Raw genomic sequence first — 26,185 nt, 5'->3', positions numbered from 1 at the left:
ATTGTATTTTCTATCTTTTAAAGTTTATTTTCTTCTACTTAAAAAATAACATCATCATTTTATACCGACATTTGTATGACAAAAATTTCTGATCGACTGACTGTGAATGAATGTTTATACTGTAGAGACTTATCATTCGAGATTTGCACCACTTTTCAAGTAGTAGGAAAGAAATTTACAAAAATCTGTCAAACTTCGTGAAATAAAAATAATTTTACAGTGTTTTTTAAATAAATAAAACAAAAAATCTAATGCGCTATAGTGTGCAATGGAAAGGTATACACAGATCTCGTTCTCTGTCATAATCAATTATTACCAGGTTACTTTTTTTAAATAAAATGTTAGCAATTACTTAAAAAAAAACAAGTAAGCGAGACACAACAATGGTAACGTAATCATGGGTTCCCAGCATGTCTTTGTTTTGTATTATAAAATGATAATATTTAAATATGTCTTAGTGTCAATTATCCTGCATTTTCCACAGTCAAATGAAAAACATCGTCGTCTTTTAGCATTCTATTTTTTTTTTATTACTTTTTTCAAAAATGATACAATCGCACACTTAACATGTAAATGTGATTGGTATATTGTATCGACATAAGTAAGTAAAAATCATGTATAAACTGTCTAATAAAAGGCGGATACAGGTCTCTTACAGGGCGCGCACTCCTGTTTTTCTGAAGATAAAATTGGCCAAAATGACAAAAATCTCTGTTGCGTGATTGTGCGCGCCCTGTTTTTTGTCAGTCGGCACGCCGCAAACATGCAACCCCAAATTTTGATACTAAAACATTTTTGCAGAGCTAAACAGATAATATTCATTGCGATGTGTCTTCATTTATCAAATTTTGCTAGTGATTGCTGTCATCTTTCATGTTTTAGGTTTATATAATGTTTTATTGAACTAGAAAAATTTTTAATGGTTACTATAATTCATATATATTTCTTAATTTCTTTTTTTTTCCTTTTCCAGGACAGTTTTGTTTTATTGCACACTTTTTTTATTCATTCTTTATTCACTTTTTTGACATGCGCATGGAATTGTCCTCAGTGTATTTAAACCAAATTTTACACCGATGTTCTCAAACTCCAACAGGAAATTCACTTCCGACACCAGACCTTCGGAGTCAAGAAGCAAATACCTGTCACAAATTCGTCAGCAATATGGTTCGTACTTTTACTTACATGTTTGTTGCTATTGCTATTACGCTTTGCAATTGTAACCTCATCGGAAACAGACTAGAAGCACACGGGAAGACGAGAATACCATCCCTTCCTGCAAACTACAAACAAATGGTGCTGACAAATTTACAACAACAATGCGATCGATGCCGACTTTGTGATTTCGGGAACTACCCTGGCGGAGTGCATCCATGCGAAAGTTTCATATGCAAAAATTCTGCCATGTCGTCGAAAGGCATTTGTAGTGGTTGTAAGGATTACACTCACTGCAATACCTCATGCAAAGGTTTGTGCTACTTACTGCCTTTGTTTAATCAAGCACCAACAAGAAAAGGAAACCAGTGGTAAAGAATCCTGATCCAAAGGTTTCGTATGGACCAGCAATGTTAACAAGAACAATCATTTAATATGACAATTCATGGCACAAAATATTGAATGTACGAATCTGCTTAATCTTTGAAACCTTTGAATGACAATTCTGCTACAAATTCTATAGTTAACTCAATTGTAATTATTGTGTAAACTTCTTTGCTTAAGGTATAATCTGTTCAATTGGTCAATAAAAAATACGACATGTTTTTTTTTTTTTTTTTTCAGATTTCTTTAATTTGATCATATATTTTTAATAGTTGTATGCATTTATGTTTTTCTTTGTCGTCTTTTATTGCTTTTGTTAATTTCTTACCGTTTCGCCTAAGTACACATTTTTCACGTAAACATCTAAAGTTTCTGTCCCTTAATTAACGAATAAAATCAATCCAAAGTAGACCGGTAACGAAACAAAAGCCAAGTTTGTCGAAAACATGTGTGTCTTGTGAACGTATATAACACATTGCTAGTTTTGATACAAAGTATAGAATGTTTCATTAAACATCTAGTTCTGATGAACCAACATTAAATGTAAGTCTACGACAGAACATAATGGGATCCGAATGTAAAATCGGAAAGTAAAATCTGCGCAACGTGTTTTTTTTTGAAGCAGAATAAAATGAATCCAAGTTAATTAGATCCTTACATAAGATTGATGTAAAATGCTGAATACAAACGTTCCAATGATTTTTAAGAGTTGTGTCCCTTTCCCTAGGTCTACCTCCTTAATGTGTTGAAGAAGCAACTTCAAAAATAATTTGTAATACGAATGAAATATATAACAGTTTTACCTTTGTCTATCCCGGATTTGATTTTTTATGAGCAACTCGGTGGGTGTTTATAGAAAATCAGAGGACACTTACCCTACCGGTGCACCTGGTCCATGCTCCCTGTTTTTAGTGGAGTCCGAGTTGCTCATTTGCATTTGTTACTGTGTATGTAAGATTTTAGTTACTTTATGTTCTTTATTGTGTATGTCTGTTTTCCATGTCTGGTCTTTGTCCTTGGATTACATTCTTTTAATTACCGCTATAACCTTGGTTCCCTTGAGTACTCTTTTACTACAATTTGTTTCATAAACGTAAACCATTGTAGCGACATCACCTTTGTTAAAACGGTTGATCCTTTCTTACAAAACAACGACGGTCTGAAAATAGACAAAACATTTCAAAAACAACGCATTGAGTAGTTTTACGAAAGTGTAAGCCTTTTTTTATTTATTAGTGTGCCACTAATTGACATTGACTAATTGATAATGAGTCCTGCAAATCTATGTTGGGTTTTCGGTAGGCCCTGCACCAAATAGTTTTCCACAAACCGGCGCTTGAATGTACTCTCTGCCTGCTTCGTAGTAATGACTTCCGACGACTTCAAAGATCAATTTTTCATGTATGTGAGTTACAACTGTTGGTAGGAAGAAACCGTTTAGATAGAATTGGTAAACTTTTGTGTCTATTGCATGCACCCAGACTTTTTTTTACAGACCAGGTGAGAAGAATCTGATTAACTGGACTGAAATTCGAAGAAATAAACGAATACAATATATAATTTCTTAGTAGATATACTAAGATTTAAGATAGATTTAATATTTTTTATTAATGCCTTTTCAAGAGAAACAATAATATTTTCTTTTTCCTGAAATACATCAAAAATCGGAAATTAAATAGCTACGATAATGCCTATGCCATATCTCCTGTTTTAGGTGTTTAAAATCCAAATGCTGAAAAGAAAAAGGGAAAACGAGAATGGAAGTTCTCTATTATCAAGACAACGTTTAGGCTATTTGTAAATCGTTTCCAAAAACGACTGCAATCGTCTGTTCCTGAAGAACAACGGTCGGCTAACCTTACATTCCATAATGATGTCATGTGAAATGGTCACAATAAACTCAAGTGCAAAAAATACTAAATTGAGTTATATATGAAGAACAAGTATTTATTACATTCAGACATAATGTGAAAAGTCTGAAACATACAAGTCAAAACACGCCGATCTGACAAACTATTTCATTCAAAGAAATGTCTATAGGGTATGTAAGTCTCGTTCTAGTTTCATTTCCTTTACCAGAATTTCAGATGAAGAACGTATTGAAAACCGAAGACCGATCTGTATGTTATTGTTTACTTCCAGGTACTCGAAATGCTGTATAACAATGCAATTCTTCTAGGTTATGTTTTTTTATTACGACATTTTTCACGTAGAAATAGTTATTTGTCATTTGTATCGGTATTTTTTACACAGACAGATTTTTGCCCTTAACACTGAACTCAACGCTCTCTAAATGACAAATCTCTATGCTTTTGAATGGTAGACTAGGACCCATTCTCGTGAAATCACGGGGTCACATGACGAGACTTACATACCCTATTTGAAATGACTTTTTTATAATTGCATCACTGATTATAATTGGCATTTTTTACGACAAAAATTTAGAAGACTGTTGCATTTTATCACTATTACATAATATGCTAAATAATGATAATACAAAACACCTTCGCTGTTATATCACTCACCAAAAAGGATAAGTTAGATATCTTTTATTTATTCTTTTTAAAAAAAATCTATGCCTATATTTCTTCATAAAGAAGAAAGTTCGGTAAGGAGCCTTTTGGCCTCATAATTTGGGCATTTCTGAAAATTTGATCAACGCTGATTTCTAGGTCGTAGTAGTATGGTAAAATGGTCAAAAGCACTGAATATAAGACGTTTTGACAAGATTTACGTTTCTATTCCAGAAAAATGTTTGCATTAATGTAACCATTACAAAAACGTAAAACTTTTAACATTTCTGCAAATTTTAAGATGGTTTTTGTTGACTCAAGATATTTTTACACGAGTTGAAACTGACAATTATACACCAAATATATAAAGCACGAGAGTCAACACACATGTGGTCATTGTTAAAAGAGTATAAAACTGTACAAAATTTTGTGTTTTCCAGAGTTTTAACAGTTTTTCCCAATCTCAACCAAGTCTGAAGGGCATATTTGACAGTATGTGTTCAAATTATTAACATAAACCAATCAAACAAACTATAAAACACATTAAAGAGCTGGAGAAATAATATACTTTTTTTTACGCGTAGACTTTGTTTTTAGGCTAAATTTAGCCCTTACCGAAGCTACTTCTTTATTGCGAATATCAGAAACCAGACAGACAATAATTGACCATAATAACCTAATGATAAATAATGCCTACCTGAATGGTAATGCAAGTACTAGTTTGTTGGCAGTGCAATACTTGTACCAACGTTGTATGAATATTTATGTTTTTCATCTAATCATTAATGTTTCTTTAGCATTTGAAAGTTAATGAGACTGATACCCTGGTAAATCCCCAAAATTAGAATTGTTTAAAGATAATGCGTCATCTATATAGCGGAAACTGAGATTAAAGGATTTAGCCAAACAATATTCTTTCTTTCGGATCAGATCAGCTATAAAGTCAGCCTCATACGAAGGAAGGAATATGTCAGCATGTAGAGGAGCATAATTTGTTCCCATTGGAATGCCGACCGTTTGTTGAAAAACGCGTCTACCACACTGGCACCCGTAAGAACTTTAAATTTATAATTCCAATTTGTGGAGCGTGGTTCCCGTTACTTGGGACCTTTTACAAAGGATATTACGCAGAGATTCGTTTTCGATGATGGTTAAATCTCCATTAACAACGTGACCAGAAGGACCATATTTTAATTGAGAATATTTTGGTGGTTTAGCCTCAATCTCGAGGTTCTGCAATAGCCTTTTACAATTGAAAATTTTGGATGTAATGGGTGAAGTATAGGAATATGATATAATTGGTATGGATTTGGCTTTGAAATATGGAGGAATTTTGTTGGTAACGTTTTTGTGATGGAGGATGTTAACCAAATTGATTGCATCTATACGTTTGTTGACAAACGGTAGTGGAAGAAATAATCATTTTTCTTCATCTTAACTTTTCACACAAGCTCGTTTATAGAGTCTATGGAAACCAATGTCCAAAATAATGGCAACAACTCAGTATAATGATGAGGTAAGTTCAGAAACAGGAGTGTCAAGACTTGTTGTGTATAGGGAGTTTAGTAGAATGAGAGATATAGAGTAGAGTTTGGTTCTATCCAGCAGCGGAATAGACTAAGTGGTGTAAAGGAGTAATAAATAATAAGTTAGAAAATGAATTCTTTGGGTGAACTAATAAATTATGATCTTATCTTTAAATTTAATACTTAAAAAACACGAAGAATTTAGGGTAATGTCAATAAGGATAGAAGAATGAGTTTTATATTAAATCCACCAACGCCGTCACAAGTATACAGGCTCGGTTCCTTCATTAAAAAGTCATTGGCACTGAGGGCAGAGAATTATTTTACATTTTTTTACAATTATATAACGAGGTAGTACTTGTGACTTCGTTAATTTTTACATGTTTTGTCACACAAAAAAAAATTCCCTAAGTATGTCAAGTTTACTTGATTTACAAATATTCTGTTCTCAACGATTTAGTCAAAATATTTTCAAAGACTTGCGCAGTGAAACCTGTCTGAACCGAACCCTGAATTGGACGCTTATCCTACCGGTGCACCTGGTCCATGCTCCCAGTTTTTAGTGGAGTCCGAGTTGCTAATTTGCTTTTGTTACTTTGTATGTATGATTTTAGTTACTTTATGTTCTTTGTTGTGTATGTCTGTTTTCCATATCTGGTCTTTGTCCCTGGATTACATTCTTTTGATTACCGCTATAATCTTGGTTCCCTTGATTACTCTTTAACAATTGTTTTCTTCACCATTCACTTTTGACGTCCATTTTATATCAGTGTAAGTGTTTTTTTTTTCACTTTGATAAACCGACAATCTGTCTAATCCGGATATTTTTTCCAGTCCAAAGGTTATCCGGCATAGACAGGTATTTGTGTACTATAACTTTGTTGTATAATTAAAGGTTTGTGTGTTAAAAGATTTAAGCAAACATGATCTTGTTGGAGTTGACCTTCAGAATTTAAAGTTTTGTATATGTAATGACTGGGAATAGTGTACTTTTGTACTGTGACAGATGTTCTCAAGTCAACTGAATTCACAAGGTTACATTGAAGTTCTACGCCTTGAAACAGAATGATATATGCATAAGACATTAAAGTTGGCATATTACAATATAGTTAATGTGGTGAAAATAGTTCGGATTTAAAATGTTGTATAACGTGTCAAGATGGTATACCAAAAGTGTAAAAATGTACGACTTTCTACAGTGACACGCTGAACAAATCGGTTCTCATGGTGCAGTTGTTAACATCGTAACGATCCACAAGTTTATGATGACGATCATAAATCTTCAACCTTGTAACAAAATAACTCTGTTCCATAAATCAAGCGCGGTACACAAAATCTGCGTAGTTATTGCAAGGTCTGAGTATGAGTTGTAATATGAAAACTCCATACGCAGGTGATGGGATGCTGCCATAAAATAAAAGGAAAGTAGACAATACGGAAAGAAAAGTCATCGTGTTTGCCCCATGTTTGGTCAATAATTTCCTTTTCTATCGATCTCTAAGAGTATTTAAAGATATGAGGCTGACTTTACAGCGCCTGTATTATCCTTTATTTCAAGTTCATAGGGGTAGATACAATGAATAAAATCCCCGAAACTAAGATTGTTTTACAATAATACGTCATCTATATAGTGTAAACTGATATCAAAGGTTCTGGCTTAACGATGTTCTTTCCATTGGATAAGATCAGCTATTAAGTCAGCCTCGTAAGAGTGAAAGAATAGGCCAGTGAATATATAAGCGCAATTTGTTTCCTTTGGAATGCCGGCCGTTTGTTGAAGAACGCGTCCACACTGGACAAATGTGTTGTCGTTCTAAAATTCCAGCATTTGGAAACATCTTCGGTTTATTTGGAAGAGGATTTGTGTCAGAAATATAAGGATACTACGTATCTGTATCTCCATGTTTCATGACTAACAATTATGCAGACTATTTTTTAATTCCTAAAGATTTTATGAGTTGATACGCTCCCGAAGGTAGCGTTATTGTTTTAGTATATACTGGGTTCAGTCTAACCCTAAATTGACTTTTTATGAGCAACTCGGCGGGTGTTTCCAGAAAGGCAGATGACGCTTACCCTACCGGTGCACCTGGTCAATGCTCCCAGTTTTTAGTGGAGTCCGAGTTGCTCATTTGTTTTTGTTACTTTGTATGTATGATTTTAGTTACTTTAACAAAATTAAAAAGGGCAACTGAATGTTGACGAAAATGACGTACTCAACTTATGAATACATGGCAATTCGACCCTAAGTCATCTCGGACCATGATAATCCATAATGCTTTACGAATGCTAGACACTTAGGCCCATACATAAACTTTAATTGAAACATAAACTAACATTCATTGGTACTTTTATGGCCAAACGTCTCGAAACATGAAAAAAATATTTGAGTTTAAGAACATTCTTTACTGTTTGTGAGGTCATCAATTTCAAAGACATTGTTTAGAGTTACAATGGAAATTTAGAACATTTTCGGACTTAATTATAACTCTTTTACTTTTACGCCGCCGGGGCTTGTACTATCTACAAGAGATTCACTTGCCTGTGTTTCAATTTTATTACTCGTGTTCCCAGTAAGTTTTAACATGCAATTATTAACCTAATATAGTTTTGATAACTTTACCTGATGCAAACAATTTTTGCGCACATGTCAATGATATACGAGATTTTTACGTGACATTTATTAAAAGCTTCAGGACATTCAACGTACACATTAAGTGTAGGTCTTTTTAAGAACCAGGAGAAAAACCATAAAATCGTAAAGTGTAATTCTTATATGTGAGTACTTTTCTCTGTTAGAATCAGGTAGTGGGTGAACCGTTGTGAAAAATAAACACAAGTCTTTCAAATTTTATCAAAATGTAATAGGAAATGCTGTAATGACATTTATTTCTGCTTTATCTGACATTTGTTGGAGGCATAATTTATATAATGCAATAAAATTTCTTCATCGATGGGAGATAACTCACATTCACCCAATCATTCTATTGTAACCTTGTTATCGCTTTTCCGACACTTCTAAGACGAACAAACTGACATTTTGTTTGCAATAGACAATTATCTGTGAGCCCACTTTTTTAAATTCGTGTATTTTTTTCTGAGCATGATTCATTTTTTTCATTTATGCCTGATTCTTACAGATTTATTTAGTGTAGTATGAAGCAGAAGAGATTAGGGAATGCAGCAATGGGATGTAGGTTATAATGACAATGGTACATTGTAAGAGAAATCAATGCTGGATAGGTGTACGTTTCTTTTTTTTAATTAAACTCTTGATTATTTATACGTCCATTTGTAGTACACAGTAATGACAATATAACAAAACAGTGCAGATATTAGTACTATACTTTCAACTTGTGGCAGTCAGTTGACTAAAGTTTTTAGAGATAGTTAACTAGACATACAAAACACACAGCCTATCAATGATTCTTAAATGTGTCTGAACGTACCTGTAAGTATAAAATGGTGGACGGGAAGTTCAACTTCATGTATGCATATATATTAGTACGATTTAGACTATGTCTATAAGAGATGGAGCTCTTTATTTATTCATTTATTTTTTATTATTATTATTATTATTTTTTTTTTTTCGTTTTTGTTTTTTTTATTTATTTTATTAGTTTTACAGTACTTGTACGGAGAAAGCTTCAAATTCTATGGTACATGTATATTGGGAAAGGGAGGAAGACGAATAGAAGATGAGGAAAGGGGGTGACGTATGGGGTAGGGGATTTTTAATAGGGAGAATGAGGAAATTATTTTTCAACAATTTATTGATATGAAGATATGTATTAGATTTAGTTAAAATAAAACCTTAAATGTTGAAGAATTTAAAAACATCAAATTCAATTTGATAATGGAAATAATCAAAAAGAAATATGCAATGGGAGTTTTTTTGGGGATTGGGGTATTTTAATTGGGAAAGAGAAATTCTTATTGTGGAATAGGGTAGATAGAATAAAGTAAAATACAGACATTGAATGTGCATTTTTCCCTTTTTGCCCTCTGACCTTTTCTGGTTATATCTCTGCCGATCACCATGTTGCTATGGGCAAAGTCTTATTCGATGAGGAGAATATGTCGGACTTTCTTCTGGGGAAAACTTAATTCAATTCTACATAGCCAATTACTTGCAAATTATATTCAAATAAACAGATGAATATAAAATCATATCCATCGATGAATCAAAAGACAAAAAACTTGTATAATCGTCTATTACCAGGTTGCAAATTCCCACTGCAGTCAGAATATATTTTAGCCATACGTAGTTCTGGTGTTACATTCTATATATATCAATCGTCGATTGAAAAGACTTTACCATGAAGGCAAATGAAGAGAAGAAGACAAAATAATAGTGTATCAATATGACCAGATAGCTCCTTAAAACATCTTAGTTTCGTTTTTTTGTTTTTGTTTTTGTTTTTGTCTTTGTTTTTTGTTTGTTTTTTGTTTTTATTTTTTGTATTTTATTTTTCATATTGCAACTACTTTACATTTTCCTTTTTTATTGGTTAATTTTCAATTTCTGATAATAAGTTTTGGATTATTTTTAAATTTCAAACCGCATTACTTTGTAAAACAAAACTGCAAAAATTATATGATTTAAGTTGTACACAGACAATTTTATAAACTTAATGTACAATTCCAGTGAATCGAGCACCATGTGATGTTCAATGCCCATTTTAAGCAACTTTGACAAACTTTTATGTCTATTTGAAAAATCAGAAGAAATGATGATAATATTTACATTGACTACAACTGTTGTTCGTTGAAACAGAGGTGTGTTTGCAAATAAAGCTTTCACATAGATGAAAGTTTCTTGCCCCTTTTGGTGTATTACACATTTTGCATTGGGAACATTCCTGTTGGAATTGTGCTTTTATTCTCTTCAGTTGTTGCCTATGTAAAGATGGAATCATTCTGGTCAATCTAGTCAAACCTGTGGCATCTGGATCTCCCTATGTATTAGGTTTACTCTGCATTGTTTTGAATGACATTCCGCGCATCGCATTTGAAGGCATACTCGAACTCTTGTTTGATGGCATACGTATTATCTGTTAGATGGTTGGTCCTGATTCGTTTTAGATGGTACTATTACGCTGTTGCACAGTCGTGTATATAACAAGAAAATGATGATATTTGTCACCAAGGCCATGGCAGTAATCAAGCTTCCCAGTAAGTGCATATCCAGCCACCAAATGTCTTCTATTCATCGACAGTATTGAATCAGCCAAATTTATAATATTTACATTTGTCAATTTCAAAACTATGGACACCCCTTTCAATAGTTTAACCACTCCATGGCGTTTTACGGCAAAAACACTTTTTGTATTACATGTACAAGTTGAAAATCTTAAAAAAAAAATCTATATTTAGACCGATGTGGTTACCAAAGGTATATTGTGTTTACATATACCTACATTTGTCATTCTGTGTGTTTTTGAAATTGAGGCAAACGTGTTTTGACCAAATTTCATGGGATTATACGAACCAGTCTTTGTTTGCGAATGCATTAATACAAATTGAAAAAATGTAAAAAGTCTAATTCATTCTCTATTATGCATATGGGTAAAAAAAATTATCTAAAAAAATTATTTTTAGGAAAGTCCGAGTTGCTTATTTACTTTTGTTACTTTGTATGTATTATATTAGTGACTTTGTTGTGTTTGTCTGTTTTGCATGTCTGGTCTTTGTCCCTGGATCACATTCTTTTGATTTCCGCAAGAATCCTGGTTCCTTTGATTACTATTTGTGAACTTTGAGAATATATATTAAAACACAAACTCCTATTCAGGCAAAGGGATGATGAAAAAGCCGACTGATAAGTCAAATCCTTTCGAGTTAACATATAAGTCGAGATGCAAATTTTAAACTGAATTAAAACAAAATACTTGTCGTTGGATAATGAGTCCGTAAAGTTACTTTCATCTCGGACACGCACATAATCTAAGGAAAGCCAAATAGAAATATTTTGGTAAAATGAATGTACAAAAAAATAAGAAGCAAGACAAACAACTCACAAATCAAAAAGTGACACAAAATACACTCAGGTCTTGAGGAGTCGAAAAATAATTCTATTTCTGAATAATAAACAATCAAGGTCATGCAATTTGCTTACAGAATATGAAGACATACTTTTGATTACTATAATACAACTCTTGTCGGTTAATTTAGTACCTCTTGATACCAACCATTACAACTGGCATTGCCTCAGGAAATAAGTGGTACTTTGGGTAACAAATTTACTGTTCTCCTCATAAAAATGCAACAAATGTTTATTATTATTATTATTTGCACAGTCGGGTATAGACAAACGAATAAGGATAGGTTTTACTTAATCAATATCTGTAATCGAGCTTTCTAAGAAGGGAATTTCGTTCCATCAAAAAGTCTTCGTTTCGTCCGTAGTATAAAATCAATGAATCAATCAATTAAACGGCAAGCAAAAACACTTTGTTGAAAAATTGTCTATATTTAGAAGCTATTTGCACGATTTATCATTTTTAACATGTTTGGAAAGAAGCATACGTGACAAACGTTATTTTGATAGAATTTATAAAGTCAAATTCAACAAGACTATGTTTTTGTCTGCATAGATATGAATTAAAACTATTTATCGTCTAGTTCATTCTCTTATATGCATATTGGTTAAGCTATTTAATCACGAACTGCTAGCAGGACAAACCCGTAAATAAATCCAGTCGTTTTAGTCAATCCAATCAGATTAACATATTAAGTACCACTCCAGCTAAGAATCACGTAAATTGTGATTCATGGGTAAAAAGCCTACATATTTTAAATTTTTACATTTAGTTTCAACTGCCATAGCAAACAGAAATTACAACTTACTTTTTTCATATAATGCGTGTTCTAAAGAGATATAAATTATATATAATGCATTGTAGATTTCAAAATTAGGGGATTTAACTCCGTAAAGTACACCCAAATACGATAGAATCTATTGGATTTTCAATGTTGGTTATCGCCTATGAGCAGACGGATTTGAATAAATAATTATTACACATTTCATAGTAAAGAGCCATAAAACAACATAATTACAAAAATAATGACATGTAGCCTTGTTTTGGGTTATATCACATTTTTCAGATTTTGCTTGATTCTTAAAAGACAGCTACCTAATCAAAAATCTGATAATAACAAAACGTCTTATGTTTGCAGCATGAATGTAAAGTGCATAAGTTTTTATTAATGCAATCGGCGTGTATTTTTCGCATTAATAAAAACATCGCAAACATTTCTGAATTTACAGAACATCATGGTGCATGTTTTAAGATTTCAAATTTCTACTAAACATCTCTTGATAAAGACAAAGTCATGAGGCGGAAAAAATGTCCAGAAGTACAGCAATCGTTGGATGTCGTTACCCGCAACCTGAATTCAATTGTTACATTATGAACGTTATTTCCTCGGTCACATTGCTGATGATTTAAGGCAGAATTAACAAGGAAGAGGAAATTATTTTGGCGTCGGTTGCATCGACACGGCCACATGTCTCTAAGCCGAGTTGATCCATATATTCAGACAAAAAACTAGCTACCTACATTCAATTGCTTTTTTCGGAACTATCCGGTCATTTTACTTCTACTAAATCAACAAATCCTCTCAATTTTACCCTACCGGTCTACCTTGTCCATGCTCCCAGTTTTTAGTGGATTCCGAGTTGCTCATTTGCTTTTGTTACTTTGTATCTATGATTTTAGTTACTTTGTGTTCTTTGCTGTGTATGTCTGTTTTCTATGTCTGGTCTTTGTCCCTGGATTAAATTCGTTTGATAATCGCTATAACCTTGGTTCCCATGGTTAATCTTTAACTGGATGTAACTCACTGCAATACTGAAATCCGAATTTCAGTGCTTTTGATGTTATATCTTAGATTCAACGTTGTTAAAACGTCTCAATTTTGGTATCACTCTATAGATTCAAATTTATATATAATAAAATCCGAAAAACTAAATTTCATGGAAGATTTTCCCGAAAAATGAAGAAATACTACCTTTGTACCCAGAAGAATTGTTTCAGCATAGTGCACCAAACACAATTCTCAGTCACAACTTACCAACACTGTTAAACAATAGGCATTCATAATTAAGATAATAATGTACTCAACACATCTGATCTCTTCAGGTGCTATGATTTTCCTTTTTGTGTTGCAATTATTATAAAATCGTAAAAGAATGTCAGAACTTCAGATTATCTTCTATATCGCTTTCGGAATTTTATTCAGGAGTAGGCGTGGCGATTTTTTACCTCATTGGGCTTGAAAAAGTTCAAATATATATTAATAGACTCGACCTCATTTGAAAGATACCATATAAATATACTGCATTTTACTCCAAAACCGCGAGTGTTACCACAACTTATTTGGTGATGTCCAAGGAGGACGCTCGAACAACTGAGTCACACAAATCTTGGCAGTGGGGTACAAATATAAGCTCATAACAAAAAAGATCCCGAGCATAAATTGATTCGGAAATAGGAGCTATAAAGGTATTTGAAAAACATCATGATGTTGACAAATGGGGTTGCACCATGGACCATGCTACCCCAAGGACTAATGTCGGGTGTTATATTTCAAATAGTTTCTCCAAAAGAACACGATTATTCTTTTCCAGAACCCCGAGAAGAAACTGACTGTTCTTGCGAAAACTCTCCATTCAAATATGGTCCTTATGGTCACGTCTTTACGGGAGATTTAACCATCATTGAAAACGAATCTCTGAATAATATCCTTTCTAAAAATCCCAAGTACCGTGAAACACGCTCCATAAATTGGAATTATAACTTTAAAGTTCTTATAGTCCGACGAGGACTATGCAAGAAAATAGATAAAACGAGAACAAGAAGACACTGATTCTCTGTCATAGTGGTTAAAGGCCGTGAGGTCTTTAATTTTGAAACGAATGAAAGTTTTAAGTAGGTCGATGAGTGCCAAGGCTACATCGGTTTTCAATTCAATGTGGATCCTGAAAAATTCGAAGGAACTTTTGGAGACAATCAGTTCAAGACTATTATCTGAATATGATAGCGTTAAAACCTATGATATTTCAACACTGTATACTTCTTTTCCCCGTACTCAGTTAAAATCCCGACTTAAAAAAACATTGTACGTCGTTGTTTTTTTTCCAAAAAAGAGGGTACACCTAGATACAAATATATAGTTCTTTGTATAGATTCCTCATATTTTGTAAGAAATAATTCCAAATCATCTTCCAAATATACAGAGGAAGATAATTTCAAAATGCTGAAATTTTTAATCGACAACATATTTGTCCAGTGTGGTAGATGTGTTTTTCAACAAACGGTCGCCATTCCAATGGGAACAAATTGTGCTCCTTAACTTGCTTACCTATTTCTTCACTCTTATGAGGCTGACTTTATAGCTGATCTGATCCGAAAGAAAGAATATCGTTTGGCTAGATCCTTTAATCTCAGTTTCCGCTATATAGATGATGTATCATCTTTAAACCATGCTAATTTCGGGGATTTGATACATTGCATCTACCCCAAAGAACTTGAGATAAAGGATACTACAGACACTGTGAAGTCAGCCTCATATCTTGACCTTTACTTAGACATCGATGTTAAAGGAAAACTATTGACCAAACTTCACGACAAACGTGATGACTTTTCATTCAAAATTGTCAACTTTCCTTCATCAGTGGCAACATCCTTTTAGCACCTGCGTATGAAGTGTTCGTATCACAACTCATACGTTATGCCAGAGCTTGCCGAAACTACGCAGACATTTTGTATCGCGCTAGAACTCTAACAAATAGGCTTCTGGAACAGGGTTATGTTGCTACAAGATTGAAGTCATCACTACAGAAGTTTTATAGTCGTCATCATGAACTCGTGGATCGTTTGGTGTATCAATTTGCACCATGAAAACTGATTTATTCAACGGGCCATAGTTTTCTTTTCTTCCACTTGACTTTTTATGAGCAACCCGGTGGGTGTTTCTAGAAAAGCAGAGGATGCTTAACCTACAGGTGCACCTGGTCCATGCTCCCAGTTTTTAGTGGAGACCGAGTTGCTCATTTGTTTTTGTTACTTTGTATGTATGATTTTAGTTACTTTACAACTACAGTTTCCATGGCAAAAATTGGTGAGTAGTACAATTCACAAGAGTGCATAGTTAAGAGCTTCTGAAACTACGTGTATTGAGAAGAACTGTCCATAAACCTCTCTAGGATATGAACTTACTTATTTATAAAACTTAAATTACCATAGTTTGGTGTCAGGATATTATGGCGGAATTCTGTTAAAATGGTCATATTTGAGAGAATTCTATTTTTTTTTATTATTTTAGATAAGGGTTAAGTAAATTTCCATACTTCAGAAAGCTATTCGAATTCATGAAGAAATTCAAGATTATTTCCAAAACTATAATCTTCAATTTTACATCCTAAATTAGGAAATAGCATGTTCAATTGATATGTAGACACAACAGAAGGAATTTCTGAAGAGGAAAGAGATGAACTCTTTTTCTATCTGTCCGGTTTTTAGGACGTTAACTTGACAGTTACTATCAATGATTCATAATGCAATATAATTTATTATGAATTACAATAAAAATGAAGGTTCCTATGGTCATAAGTAGTACAAAAATTGTTTTTCTTTGATACAATCTTATTTAATAAATTGGGGGGGGGGCATATAGAAAGTATGCTATTGTCACGAAATTTTATACACACACTTTAGGGTATGAATATTCAAACTCATTATAAAATTGGAGCGAACTCAAAATCATGAACGAAATATAGCTTCCATATAAAATTATTGATGGCAATAAAAGAGAAACCAAATAATTTGGAATGGAAAAGTCACCTTCTTTCTTAAATCATCATTATGATATATGAACAATAAAATTAATGGTGTTATTTTTTCCATCAGCTGAAGATATACCAAGTGTACATGTTCAACCCAGTGCAAGTGCATCATTGGAGCCTAGCAAAAATATGCTTCATTAGGACCAAGCAGAAGTGCATTAATGAAACATAGCATGGTGATTTTGTTTACCTTTAAAAAGAGATGTGGATTCTACTTTGCCATATTACACTTAAGGGAAATTCTTTATTTTCCATGGCAAATGTATTTATGAATTTTAAATGCAACATGATGAGTCTATAATGTAATTTCATTATCCAATACCAGGTGGAAAGGTTTGCATTCTGTGGAGCCTATAAAAAATAAGTTAGACCCGGAAAATATCATATCCAAAATCATAATTATGATTTAAGTAATAAAATGAAATGAGTTAATTTGTTTTTTTCATCAGCTGAAGACATACCAGTTCCAAATACAAGTGCAGGATTCCACGGAAAGAGTAAATCTGGTATGTAGATTTTTGGCTCACCGGGAAGGAAATTGAGTAATTGGCATCTGACACTGGAATCATTTCCCCCCTATTTTCATACCTCTTGACCTGTTAATTAAAAAACATTCCAGCATTTTTTTGGCACTATCCACATTACACAAGGAAGTGATTAAATTTTAGTTGATACTCGCCAAGTGATAGGATATTAAAATGTTGTACACAGCCCATCTATTACAACCTTCGAAACTTACATTTTGTAACATACCCATTAATTTAAAAATAATTCTTTGTTCAATTTGCAGTCGCTAAATGTAAATATTTAATGAGTAATTGCCCTAAAATTGCAAAACATGAAAAGCGGCCCCAAATGAGATATATACTTTTAAACAGGATTTTGAAATTGGCCATTTATTTCAGTAAAATAATGGAAGAAACAAATTATTCTTCCATATTCCATTGAAATGTGATATTTGTCATGTCGCAATAGTTAAATTTTAGATGTTGGTAGGAATCAGACATTAAACTATCATAAGGGGAGAATTATCTTAATCCACTCCTCACATATTTTTCTTTCTCTAGAGAGAGATTTTTGTTCCTGGCATTCGATTGGCTAAGACAAGGTTCATACAGGTGCTTGAAACAAATCTCCTTCATAAATTTTAGATTCTTTCCGCGTTAATGCCAATTTAGGATTATGTTAACTTCATGACTATCATTCACTTTATTTAGTGAAAGCGACACCAGTACTGACAGGATATTAGATATGGAGGAAGAGATATAAAAATGAAGAAGAGGAAGTTGCAATTGATGGAAGAAAGAAATGATTAAGAAAGAAAAAAACTTGCACTGTTATCAGAATTTTGACAAAATGAAATAAGTGAAATCCTTTTATAAATTTATTCCCCGTTTATTGATATTAATACAGGTTTAACAACACGTCATATATATCAATACATAGATGAATTAGTAACATGTTGATAGATTATTTATTGATATTAATAAATTGAATGAATTTATTTTCATGTTCATAAATATTAATTAAGGTGTTATTAAATCTTATTCTGGATTATGCATGCCGGACAATATCCAATAAAATAATTTTCTTTATTGTAAAAAACTTTTCAGACCACGATTATACCACCAATAGTGGTTCCCTCTTTATTAACACGTTAATAATTCATCTATTTATTGATAAGTTTACAATATCATAGTCTGATTTGCGATCGTTTTATGAAACGGGGCCCTGGTACGTATGTTCAGATATATTCAGATACGAAACGTCCGTCTCTACACTCATTTTGTTTTTCTTATCCGTGACCACTTGGTCATTTAACTTACACTATATAAGTTTCCTTGGGTGTAACTTCCTGTTAGGCTGAAATCAGACTTTCAGTGCTTCTAGTGTTATATCTTAAAATCGTGTTTATTACAGCTATGCCCAGCTTTGGGTTTCTGTTCTCTAATATGTGATTGGTATTTTTGAATCTCCTAATGACGCTGTGGATATGTCACCCCTTGGAAATGAAAATAAATTCAGGAATTAACGAAAATTTTACGTACATAATGATTTTTAAAACATAGTCGCTTCAGTAGTTTTTATCAATTGTTTCCAATGTAACATTCTCGCCAATCATGTGGCACCTGAAACTTCTATATTATGTGTACTCTGCATTGGTTTGAATATGCTCGGTATCTTGTTTGATTACACACCTGCCTAAAAGTTAGATGGTCTGCCCTTTTAGATTTTAAGTGTCAATCCCTGATGGTCGGCTATTCATTATTGTTTTTTATTATGATAATGGTTCAGTAAAATAAACCATTTGTCGACTAATTAGGGAAATAGTTGAATAATTACCCTTTGATACCAACTATTATCTTCGGTGTTTACTATTTCACTGTTTTAACTGTTTTAGTAATTTACTCTTTACAATTCAACAAATGTTTATTATTACAGTATTGTACAGTCGATTATAGACAAATAAGACAAAAATAATTGTAACTTAACCCATATCAGTAATCAAACTTCCCAGGAAGTGAATTTGGTTTTGGTTTATATTCGCCAGTCGTATCTAATCAACCAAATGTTAATAGTTCCATATGTCATAATTATGAATATTCTTTTTAACGTTCTATCCGATACATGGCCTTTGACGGCAAATGTATGTACCTTTTGTATTGCATGTACAAGTTGAATATTCTTGACAAAAAATGTCTTATGTATAGATGTGGTTTAGAAACATGTAGTTGCACGCTTTATCATTTTTAACACTTTTTTAAACAATATATGACAAATGTTATTCTGACAGAATATATGTGGTCAAATAAACCACACTTTTTTGCTTCTGCATAAATACATGTACACAAAAGTGTATAATTTTCTTGCCTTGTTCATTCGTTTGTATTCATATGAGTCAAGAAACTGACGAAAGTCTCAGACATTTATTGTAATCATTTAGAACAGATATTAAATCACGAACTCCTAACAGGGCAACGCATGTCGAAAAATCCGTCTGATAAGTCAAGTCTTTTCAAGTCAACATATTAATTCAGGTATTTCTGACTTACAATTAGGTAGTACTATACAGTTAGATTTGTTTTTTTTTTTAAGAAATGTCTCATTTTGTTTGAATAAAGTTGTTTTGATATCTTCAAAAAGAAATTTTAAGAGTAAGTCAGGCACTTAGAAACAGCTCTATGAGAACAACATTCATGGCGTAGATAGAAAATAGATAAAAAAAAAATACATTCTTTTCCATTCAATTTTATGCAATTTAAGTTCATAAAAATCGTGAGAAACTAGATGTGTAAATGCTTAACTACATTTAATCAATATAATCACCAAACCTTTTAGATTAAAGACCTCGTCAATTCTGTGTTAGGAAACAATGTACCTGCCCAAATGCAAATGTATTGTGCTGTCTCTGGCTTTTGGATTAATGGTTACTTCGCGGGTGTTTTTTTAAAAAAGCAGAAATGCTTACCTTACCGGTTTACCGATGCACCTGGTTAGTGCTCCGAGAATAAGATCTCTCAATTGTATCGCTGCATCTTTCGAAGACCTTATCCTATGCATAGATAATACAAGACGTTTGAAATTATGTCAAACTTGATTATTTTGGCTTTCCATTCCTAAACTTCTCCTTTCTTACTGGCAATATACCAACATCTCCAGCATATTAGATCTATATTTGAAGATCCAAAACTGTCGTGTCCGTGTCTGTGATCTTTACATGTACATTTTTGGAAGAGTTAGAATTCTCCCAAGTACGTTCTATTACATCTGTATGTTTGACTGTTGTTGATTTCATTATTTACGGTTGTCATTACAATTTTGGCGACTGATAAGACGTTTCTATATCACAGATTAACAACTAACCGAACTTGACACTTAAATTATTTTTTCATAATTTTGAACGTATTTGCGAATTTACTTTTGCTTCTCTGAACGTATATATTTCAGTTTCCTTGATTACTTCTGTAATGTGTCAGGTGTCAGGTGCCACTATGGATCAGGGCATGTTTACCTTTTCAGAGCTCGTGATGTTGTTTCTCGTTTCTTGTGAGAGTTCACATATAGATGTATGTTATTTTGTTCGTTACCCATCATTATGTAAGTTATGGTGTATCCATCAGCACCATGAAAACTGATTTATTCAACGGGTCAAAGTTTTCCTTTCCTCGTTTGTCTACCTCGGACTTGACTTTTTATGAGCAACTCGGCGGGTGTTTCTAGAAAAGCAGAGGACGCTTACCCTACCGGTGCACCTGGTCCATGCTCCCAGTTTTTAGTGGAGTACGAGTTGCTCATTTACTTTTGTTACTTTGTATCTATAATTTTAGTTACTTTATGTTCTTTATTGTGTATGTCTGTTTTCCATGTCTGGTCTTTGTCCCTGGATTACATTCTTTTGATTACCGCGATAACCTTGGTTCCCTTGATTACTCTTTTTAATACCAAAAAAAGCACAGTTATGGTGAAATGCAACAAATGCACTAGCGTATAGCGTAAATACAAAAAAAGTAAACACTTAAAAATGAGAATGATGTCGATATAAAGTATTAAGCAACTTTGTTGTATGCTGAAATTATTATAAATGGTGTTGAAGACTATCTCTAAATAATTACACACTTAAACCAGTAAACTGGTTTCATTTAAATCATTTTGATGAGAAATTGAAACACTCAGAACATATTCCACAAAAATGAACGCCTGGGGAAATCATTAGAGACAACAAGAAATGTTTTTTACAAGCTATAGAAGAAGTAAGAGATCAAAACAGTTAAGAATTCGACGATCTTGAGAAACTACATTATGAATAACTACATCCTTACATTAGGCAAGCAATAGAAACTGAATTAGAGGATCATAAAACTTGTACAACGGAAACTGAAACAAAATTTCAAGATAACATTGATAAATGTATTCATAATAGTGAAAAAGGAAAAGGAGGTTATAGTTTGCACTCTTTGGGGTTTGGAAAATGCAAGAAAAACACTTCTTTGTAAGGTTTGTGAGAAACATAACAGCACAACTGAAAGTCTTCTTGTTCAATCTGCTCAAGAAATATCTTTTGTTTATGAAATTGTCTCTGATTCTAAGCCAGGGTACCAACATGTAGCATCAAACTATAAGAAACTAGCACCCCTTACAGTAGGGATGCCTATTTTTGCAACCCCAATAGCAATGAATCAGTTTCGTTAGGGTTACGACGCATATATCTAAATTGCGGCATTAAGCGATATGATGGACGTGAAAGTTGGGTGTTTGTATTAGGTGATGGCCGACCCCATAGCCTTTACCACAAACTTCTTGAAGAAGCTGTGATATGCAACTACCGTCATAAAGCATTTCTTACTAGGAAAATAGATCATCTGATTAATGCTTTAAAATATTCTTTTTAATTGAATTGGATGTCATATCTCGAGAAGATGTGTGAAATGACGGGGTTGAATTCAGAAAGTGCAAAAAAAATGCAAAAAGCTGCAAAGACCATCTTTCAGGTTGGCAACTACTCTTAATTTTTCACATATCATGTTTGAGGGAAATGGTGGTTCCATTTGTTCGTTACGCTTTGAAAACTAAATAAGAACCTTCAGTTAGTATCTATTTCAAATTTACAAAAAGTATCAGGCACACAATCAAAGTCATTCATATGTATGCATTTACAGGTATGTCGCTTTTCCCAGGCCTTATTAATTTTAGAATGGGAATACGACGGCATAACTCTAACTTAGTTCAAAGCACCCAGTTTCCTTCAGATGAAATTTGGACATGTATTTGCTGTAATTTGAAATTCTATAAATGTTTTCAGAAAAAGCTTGTAGATCTGTTGGGACTAGTTGAACAAAACAACTATGAAACAAATTTATAGATATTTCAAATGCTGTGAATTATTTTTTGTCCAACGCTAAGAAAACATCTTGGAGATAGTGATAAAGACCATGTTGCAATAAATAGTAGAAGGCTTCACCCTTCTCTGATCACATTTTTGGAAAAATCAACACAAACAAGACATGATAAAATAATTGCAAGTATACTCGGAATTAGTCCAAACCAACCATGTAATATAGTTTTTATTACCAACGAAGAAGAAGAATTGTATCAAAGAAAAATGGCAAAAGCAGAGCTGAAAGTTCAAAAATTCGGTCATTGATAGAAGTGTTATCTGAGAATGTAGAACTTCAGGAGCATTACTCTGCAATAGCAAATACTTTGCACCACACTAGTACCAATAAAGAAACTTATCTAACCCTCTACTGTAAAGTCAAAGATGTAACATCTTCCAATTATTTCAAATTCGGTACATTACAGGACCACACTTTGACTTTGAAGTCTGAGAATATTTATTTTAGAAATTTTTTTGGTCAGAAATTATATTTTCAATCACAAAGATTAGCATCATTACTTTTTTATTTATTTATTTTTTTTTTTGCATTTCACTGAATAAATAACCTGAACGTCAGAATATATATTTTCTGTGAACAAACGAGTCCCTGCAACATTTCACTTCAAACTTTTTACCTTAACTTGTATAACAGTCATAACAAGTATAATATCAAGATGTGGCAATACTATTGACTTAAGTCCCTCTTTATTATATATATATATATATATATATATATATATATATATATACTATATAAAGAATTTAGGTGACTCTAATACATCATCGTCTAAACGACAGATCCTAAAAATAAACCGTACATATAAAAAAAACAGTTCAAAAGTTAAATAAGCAACTCGACGGGTGTTTCTAGAAAAGCAGAGGACGCTTACCCTACCTGTGCACCTGGTCCATGCTCCCAGTTTTTAGTCCGAGTTGCTTATCCGCTTTTGTTGCTTAGTGTGTGTGGTTTTGGTTGATCTGTTTTCTTTGTTGTGTGTGTCTGTTTTCCGTGTCTGGTCTTTGTCCCTGGATTACATTCTTTTGATTACCGCTATAACCTTGGTTCCCTTGATTAGATTACTCTATGATAACCGCTATAACCCTGGTTCCCTTGATTACTCTAAAAGCAGTACAAACTGCTCGTATCTTAGTGACTGTTTTATTGTTCAATATTCAAAGTAAGAATATATAACTGCACTTGAGACACTATTAGTCAACTTTATGAACTTATAGAACATAATTATTTTCCATTTATAGCATTGCATAAGCCTGTGAGTGATTGAACGTACAAATACATCGCCAAATTATGACGTCATATATTTACCCAAAATTAAACGAATTCAAGGAAAGATTTCTATACAAATAAACTTGCAAATAAACTAATTGCTTTGATAGATGACGTCAAAAAACTGCACTTCAAAAACTCTACAGTAACTATGTTTCAGTAACAATGTCTGATTGTGAAAGTTTCTTGTTAAGTAGTATTCCAATCAATCCTTTGGGAATGATGAAACAAAGAAAAAACCTAATTTACAGGCAAGAATTTTAAACAAAAACTACAAAAATACCCTTCCTCTATTCAACTGGTCTTAAAATGCTTACTATAATGTATCCAACACAATTGTTTTGATAAATTCTGACCGCAATTTGCAATAACTCATTAATCAAAAGACACAATAATTTATCAGGTGTGATACATCACAGAAATATCTTTCTAAGCCGTTAATAGTGGAGCATTAATACTCTAAAGAATCTCAACTTTCTTGATACAAGCTGATATATTGTGCAACATGATAAAATACACAAATTACGAACTAATAAAAACCCATTTTTAAGAATGATTAGGTTTGTTGTTATATTAAATTTGGTTGTTTTTTTTTTTTTAAATCGTGTTATAATAACATTTAATTGATCGTTGGAAGGCAAAGACTACATACAAATAATTGAAGGCATGACTTTTTTCCTGCCGCCTATGTGATTTGTAGTTCAATATATTCTTAGTATTTCAAATCGTTATGATTTATGATAATTGATAAATGATTTTTTTTAAAACAAAAGTTAACATATGAATATTTCATGTGTTTTTTATTGTCCAATTTTGCCAAATGACGTACACAAATTGCAGCCTATGTAAGTTGTTGATAACATATGTTTCTGACTAACTATGAAGTCATATGGTATTTATATGTTTTCAATATGATTTCATGTACAAAAAGAGTATGTTTGAAACCACAAAAACGTATTTTCACCACACTGGTCCTAAACATATGCTTCAATATGTTTTAGGACATATGAAAACAAATGTTGCAATTTTTCCTGTGTATCAAGCGTAAAATTAATTATTTGGAAAACGTTTACGGTCATCCTTAACAGTGCAATGAAACTTAAAAACAAAGGAAAACGAACGATATATGTAGATAACCAAAGATATGCATGAATCGTAACCATTATTGCATAATGATTTAAAGGGAAATTAGGCCAACTTAAAGTTGCATTAGCTGCCGAATTTGTTCATGTTTGATTCTACTGAATTTTGCTGATTCAATGAAATAAGTTTGAAGTACTGCATTTGAAGCAATAAATATCGATAATACTTATAGAATATTGTAAAAAAAAACAGTAACGTCTTCACAGGTAAAGACGTGTCTTCATTTCATTTAATTTCATTTCATCTAATTTTTTATCAGTTTTCAAATAATTAATGACCATATTTAACCCACTTTAGCTAGATCCTTTAATCTCATTTTTCGCTATATAGATGACGTATTATCTTTAAACAATCCTAATTTCGGGCATTTGATAAATCGCATCTACCCCAAAAGAACTTGAGATAAAGGATACTACAGACACTGTTAGGTCAGCCTCATATCTTGATCTACACTTAGAGATCGATAGTGAAGGAAAACTATAGATACAAGTTACGACAAATGTGAGGACTTTTCATTCAGAATTGTCAACTTTCCTTTCATCTGTGGCAACATCCCTTCAGCAATTGCGTATGGAGTTTTCATATCACAGCTCAAACGGTATGCCAGAGCTTGCCGTAACTACGCAGACTTTTTTGTATCCCGCTAGAATTCTAACAAATAGGCTTTTGGAACAGGGTTATGTTGCTACAAGATTGAAGTCATCACTACAGAAGTTTTATGGTCGCCATCATAAACTCGTGGCTCGTTATGGTGTATCCATCTGCGCCATGAAAACTGATTTGTTCAACGAGTTATAGTTTTCCTGTCCTCTTTCGTCTACTCCGGACTTGACTTTTTATGAGCAACTCCACTGGTGTTTCTAGAACAGCAGAGGATGCTTATCCTACGTGTCCATGCTCCCAGTTTTCAATTGAGTCCGAGTTGCACATTCATTCTTTTGTAACTTTGTATGATTTTATTTACTTAATGTTCTTTGTTGTGTATGTATGTTTTCAATGTCTAGTCTTCGTCCCTGAATTACATTCTTTTGAATATTGCTATAAACTTGGTTCCTTTAATTTTTATTGAAAAACCAGATATCAATTTTCAACAAAATCGGAAAAATTTCGATTTTCGACCGCGGTGGCGGCCATTTGGGAAATAGCGTTCGAAAAGAAGTTCTAATTGCCAATTGAGTGGCAGATTATTAATTGAGACGTCTTAAAGAACTTAGATATCAATTTTCATCAAAAGCGGACTAAAAATGAATTTTCGACCGGGTAGCAGGCCATTTTGAAAATGGCGGCCGAAAGGCACGGGATTTTTTTGTAGTTATTTTATATGGAATATTGAATTTATATGTAAACCAAGTTTAGTTCAATTCTGGTCAGCAGTTTTTGAGACATATGAAATTCAAATTTCCGGTGTAAAAATGGGTACGCTCAGTCTAGCGACCATTTTGAAATAAATGGCAG

General features: G+C 32.8%; 1 pseudogene; it reads left to right on the top strand.

The window, feature by feature from the left end:
* The first annotated feature begins 5,541 nt into the window (after nucleotides 1-5,541).
* LOC148599626 (uncharacterized) lies at nucleotides 5,542-22,958 on the top strand (annotated as a pseudogene).
* Nucleotides 22,959-26,185: the final 3,227 nt, after the last annotated feature.

Source organism: Perna viridis, chromosome 13 (assembly GCF_037379345.1).
Source record: "Perna viridis isolate PV_CMFRI_1.1 ecotype Kerala chromosome 13, ASM3737934v1, whole genome shotgun sequence".
Classification (NCBI taxonomy): Eukaryota; Metazoa; Mollusca; class Bivalvia; order Mytilida; family Mytilidae; genus Perna; species Perna viridis.
This window is presented reverse-complemented; position numbering and strand designations above follow the sequence as displayed.